Source organism: Scyliorhinus torazame, chromosome 4 (genome assembly GCF_047496885.1).
Source record: "Scyliorhinus torazame isolate Kashiwa2021f chromosome 4, sScyTor2.1, whole genome shotgun sequence".
Classification (NCBI taxonomy): Eukaryota; Metazoa; Chordata; class Chondrichthyes; order Carcharhiniformes; family Scyliorhinidae; genus Scyliorhinus; species Scyliorhinus torazame.
This window is the reverse complement of record NC_092710.1, coordinates 30,901,618-30,907,991: the sequence shown is the minus strand read 5'-3', so window position 1 is coordinate 30,907,991 and position 6,374 is coordinate 30,901,618.

Here is a 6,374-nt window from a genome sequence, read left to right as displayed (position 1 = left end):
GACAGGACGCTCCATGGGAGGAGTGGAGTCCTTGTTGGGATTGTTAATAATAATATTCTTTATTACTGTCAAATGTAGGCTTACATTAACGCTGCAAATAAGTAACTGTGACAATCCCCTAGTCGCTATACTCCGGCGCCTGTTCTGGAGCACTGAGGGAGAATTCAGAATATCCCATTCACCTAACCAGCTCGTCGATCGGGACCTGTGGGAAGAAACCATAGCACGCGGAGGAAACCGGCGCAGGCACGGCAGGTTCTGTACAGACAGTGAACCAAGTCGGGAATCGAACCTGAAACTATGGAGCTGTGAAGCGCCAATGTTAACGATTCACTGTGCTACCGTGCTGCCCATTGGAAATGTCACAACCAGAATAACAGCTTTCAGCTATGAAAGGGCTGTACACCAATTCAGAGATAATATCGGAGCCTTGCATATAGCCGCTGCATTAAGTGTAGAAAGAGAAGCGTAGCAAAGCAAATTTTGATGAGAAGTTCTAGCGTGTCGAGTGTGATATGGGAATAAAGGCATGCTCCAAATTCGCCAGTAAGAAAACTGTCCCTAAATATAGTGGACCGCATTACATAGTGGATAAAACAAGTCCCTCTATATACAACATATTGTACGACGCTTGGAAAACTAGGTTGTACCAGAGAAATTAATTAAAACTATACAATCCTCAGGGAAATCACCAGCCCTATGAGTTCCTGGATGTGAGTGAGAAAGACGCAGATGAGATCTTTCTCATTCCCTCGCAGAGAATGGAGCGCAGAAGCTACCACCACCGAAAGGCAAAATCTCGAAGGAGTATCGCCAGGTGGAGAAATCTCAATGGGAAGTTTGAGAAGATTAATCCGACAAAATCCTCGTGAAGAAGTAATCTTGGTCGATTGGATATCTAGATCAAACCTGTAAATAAGAGCAAATACTATCTCGATCTCAATAATACATACGGAAAGATGGATCTGTAAACGTTCTTGTTGACTGAGTATGATTACTCTCGGGACTTGTGGAACATAACATTAACACAGATAATCATCTATGAAAAATATACCGGAACTCAAAAAGCCACAAATGTGAAAGCATGAAACTTCAAATAAAAATTAATATAATGTGAGAACGGAAACAAGACCAGTGTATGATATTGTCTCAAGGCATACTGCAAAACAAAAACCGCTGATTAATAATGCACACCGTGAATTAGTACCTGTAATTTTAAATGCTGCAAAAATAGCTCCCGGAGAATTGTGTCCTAACCTGATCAAGTGACAATATGTTTGAAAAGTACATTATTGTTAGGCCGAGAAGTAGGGGAATGCGGGACAGGAGATGAAATGCACAGTACAGGAACGACTACTGCTCTACTTTAGATTTACAAAATCTGGATGAAAAAGTTAGAGTTTTAATAGGACATGTTTAAAAATTAAGTTCGAAACATAAACAATATTGTTTAGCGATGAATAAAGGATAAATTACCAAAGTAATCAAGTAGGTGCGGATATTGTTAAAATATTAAAAAGTAATTGTAAAACAATTATTTAGACAATAAAAGAGAATGCTAATTATTCTGACCAAAACCAGAATCAAATTATTTGCAGTATTTCTGGAAATTGGCTGGTAGAGATTTTGAGGGAAACTTTGGAAGAATAAGAGAATTAGCTTGAAAGGGAAGCATAAAATGAAATAATTTGGCTGGAACCAATACAGGCTTGTGTCTGAATAGAAGTTATGTGCGTTGGAAAAAACATTTTTGCAAACCTTAAGTAAGCAATCCATGTTGAAGGGAGTTCTCGCTGTTTGTTCCAAAAACAAAGATGTGGAGATACCGGCGTTGGACTGGGGTGAGCACAGTAAGAAGTCTTAGAACACAAGGTTAAAGCCCAACTGGTTATTTGGAATCATTAGCTTTCGGAGCGTAGCTCCTCCATCAGGTGAGTGAAGATGTAGGTTACATAAACGCAGCAGATATACACTATGCCAATGATGCAAGATGGTATTTTGAATGCGAGTCTTTTCAGGTAATTAAGTCTCTGCAAGTTCACGCGGAGTGTCTGGAGAGAGGGAAAATCACAGGTTAAAGAGACGTGAATTGTCTCAAGCCAGGACAGTTAGTAGTATTTCGCAAGCTCAGGCCATTTGGCGGGCGTTAAATGTAGTGAGACATAAACCTAGGATCCCGGTTGAGGCCATATTCATGCATGCGGAAATTTATGGTCAGTTTCTGCTCGGCGATTCTGTGTTGGCTTGCGTCCTGAACTTCGCCTTGATAATGCTTACCGGAAGATCAGAGGCTGAATGCCCTTGACTGCCGAAGTGTTCCCCGACTTGAAGGGTGCATTCCTGCCTGATGATTGTCGCGCAATGTCCATTCTCCATTGTCGCAGCGTCTGCATGACCTCTTCAATGTACCACGCCTAAGGACATCATTTCCTGCGGCGTATGAGGTAGACATCGTTGGCCAAGTTGCACAAGTATGTACTGTGTACCTGGTGGATGGTGTTTGACGTGTAATGGTGGTATCCAAAACAAAGTCGAATTCGGCAGCAAACCAATTTACATCTTCCCAACATTTGAGTTATGAAACCACGTCATTTCAGTTAAAAGCCCGTTTCACCAAACAGCTCTTTTACTTTAAGTCGCTGAATTTGGAAATTGGAATTGGTTATTTAAAAGGATCGCCTGAAGAGATTATATATTAAAGGAATAGAACAAAATAAGTGTTCAAATTCCGTAAAGGGACAAAATTATGTACCATGTTTCTCCATCCAATCCTTACCCTTTTAGATTTTCGAGGAAAATTGACCATTTAAGCAGACAGCTGATTTGTTCGAAATTGCCCGGATAATTGTATAGGTTTGATTATACGTCTATGTTAATTCATATCAGAATAAATTGTGAATTTGTGGGAATTTAACAAGACCAGCAAATTTTTGAAATTTTAAGCAGAGGCCAGAGGAATTTGATTAACGTGTGAGAATTATACTATTTGCCATATCCACCGAGGTAAGGAACAAAACATTTGTAGGAATTATACTGGACAAATGTCAGCAAACCAGCAACCGGACATATCTGGAAATGGAGGAAAGAAAAATATATGTGGAGGCCCGACCGGGTCTACTCAAGCCTCGACTCCAGGAAATCCCAAGGAGGTAACAGACTCAGCCCAATCCCCCTCAGGAACTCCCTTGCCCGCGGCCCAGGACCCCCGAAACGGCGGAGGCCGCGGGCGAGGACCCGCTGCAACGTATTCCCTGCTCGCAGAATGCTGGGACCCGTCCGCATCGCAAACATGCCCCCCCCCCCCAAGCAACCACATTACCTCAACTAGCGCCCGGGTTCCTGCCAGATGCGAACCCGGAAATCGAACCAGGGCCCCGGTGCTCGCCAGCGCCCGGCCCCCACCAGACGCAATCACCAATATTCTACAAGGTGAGACTTCTCCCATCGGATCCCGGGACCATCCAGCCGTAGCCGCCGACCGAGGACGGGAGAGAAACCGATGGTCTGCAGGTGAAACTGAAGCAGTTTCAAGACTCCTCTCCCCAGCAAACCCCTGGTAAATTCCAACCGATCGAAAACAAGCTGGATGACCTTAACGCTAGACTTGCCTCTCAGAGGTAAGTAAGAGACAGCTGTGTGCTCTGTTTCACAGAGACATCGCTCACACCCACCTCACCAGACTGTGCCATACAACCTGAAGGCTTCTCAATTCATCGGGTGGACCGCACCACGTCATCAAGCGAAGGGTGGAGGGGTTTGACTCCTCATCAACTCCTCCTAGTGTTTGGATGTGGCGACTCTGGCTATTTACTGCTCCCCGGAACAGGAATACCTGACCATGAATTGCCGCTCATACTATCTTCCACGTGAGTTCACTTCAGCCATTATCACAGTGGCCTACATCCCACCCCAGGAAGAAGTGAAGAAGGCCCTGGATGAACTGCACACAGTTATAAACAACCACGAAACAGACACCCAGAGGCCTTGTTCATCGTGGCTGAGGATTTAACATAAGGCCAACCTCAACAGTGTTCTGCCAACATTCCACCAGCACATCTCATGTCCCTCGAGGGGCGACAACGCTCTTGAACACTGATACTCAAAAATGAAGCGCCTACCGTTCCGTACCCCGACCATACATTGGCAAATCAAATCATAATCCTTCTCCCAGTATACAAGCAGAAACGCAAGCGGAAGAATCCAGCTAAGAAATTCTTGCAGTGCTGGTCCGTGAAAATAGAATAACTCCTACGTGACTGCTTAGGGACAGTGCACTGGTCCATATTTAAAAACTCAGCGACCAACTTAAATGAGTATGCCACCACTGTCACAAACTTCATCAGCAAATGTATGGATGACTGTGTGCCAAAGAAAACAGTACGGACGTTCTCCAACCGTAAACTATGGCTCAAACCAACGATTCGCTGTCGAGTGCCCCAGCAGCCCATCACACACCCATACCAACCATCACAGCTTCCGAAGGCAGATCGGCTTTCCTGAAAGTGATCGCTCGGAAGGCGAGGGGTCCATATTGGATCCCTGGTTGTGAATTCGGAGCCTGCGTGGACCAGCTGGCAAATGTGTTCACGAACATCTTTAACCGGTCTCTACTCCGCTCCGAGGTCCCCACGACCATGTGTATTTCAGACAGGTGAGCATGTAACGTTTACCTTCCAAGTTAGAGCCCGATGAACAGAGATGGCAAGCGTTGCACATGTGGTTAAAAAAGGAGGTTGTGTCACCACCTCATTAAGAAAATAATCGTAGGGAACTAATATGTTCGCTGTCGGGAAACCCATATTTTACATAAACCCCGAAGTGTCAGCTAGATTTTGTCAAATTGAGTTTGTTGATATTGAAAAACGGAAACAAAACCAAATTAATCGCACGGAAGCAAGTAAATCTGAAATTAAGGTTTACTGGAAAAAACATGTGACAACAATACAACTATTTTCAGAAACTTAAAGAAACACATAAACATTAAGAACACCTCAAATATGTTCATATGACATCAGAAAGTGTTACAAGAGGTAAGTGTAATTAAAACCAACATATGATGAAAGACAAAAGTTCGTGGGATGATACTTGGAAATGAGTCACAAACATACAGCTTCACCCATAGGAACATGAAACTTACTTGATTGCTTAAATTCACGTATAACTTTAATAAACTTGAATTAATTCAACGAGCAGTGAGTATTCCATGTTGTCTGCATTGATCAGTTGATGCCACCAGAGGCCCCAACAACACAAACGCACACGACAGACACACTCAGAGGTTCGCAAATGTTCTAAGAATCATAAATGGAGGTGAAAATAGACGTTACTGCAGATGATGGGTTTAGCACTCGTTGCCCGACAGGTAGCTTGAAGATTAGTCTTTGGTTTACAGCCAGTAATTATCTTCTGTGCAGATTCATTCATTCAGGCACTCTGTATGTTAGAAATATATTACTTGCAGCTTTTCCTGGAGAAACACCTTACCTCTCATCGAACTGTGCTTTCAGTTCGTGGTTTGCATTGAGGCATGTGTCGATCCAAGAAAACATCACGGAAACATGTTATGAAAAGAACGTCTTCCCGCATATTGGCCTTCTGGAGAGAATTGGCAGGAGCAGTCTGGAGAGAGTTAGTTCGATATTTCTGGAGAGATTTAGCTAAACCTCTCTCCAAGTGCTGCTAGAAACAAAACTGAAAATAAACTCTACCCTTCGGAATCTGAAAAACATCAGAGTGGAATAGGATCCAGTCGTGACCTATTACTGGCACAGTAAAGCCTTTTTGATCAATGCATTGGGCACCAGCCAAATGAATGAAAGCGAGTCCCAATCTATCTCTCCGTAAATATCCCAGCCAGTCTGCATCATCTGTTTGAACCAGCATAGCTTTCCATATCCTTCCTGCTTGAATTAAATATGCAGGCATCCTTTTTTATTCATTTCGGGATGCAGACATCCCTGCATAGGCCAGTATTTGTTGCCCGTCACTATTTGCCAATCAGAAGGTAGTGGTGAGTTGCCTTCTTGAACCGCTGTAGTCATAGAGATGTACGTACACCCACTGCGCTGATAAGGAGGGAAGTCCAGGATGTTGCCACAGCAACGGTGAAGCATCGATGATACACTTCCAAGTCAAAATGCTACTGGCTTGGATGGTAAATTGCTGCGGATGGTGGGGCTCCCAAGTATATGCTGCCCTTTTTCTTCTAGATTGTAGTGGTCGAGGGTTTGGAAGGTGCTGTCCAAGGAACCTTGGTGCATCTTGTAGATGGTACTCATGGCTGCTCATGTTCGTCGGTGGTGGAGGATTTGAATGATTGTGGAAGGGGAGTAATCGAGCGGGCTGCTTTGTCGCGAATGGTGCAGAACGTCTTG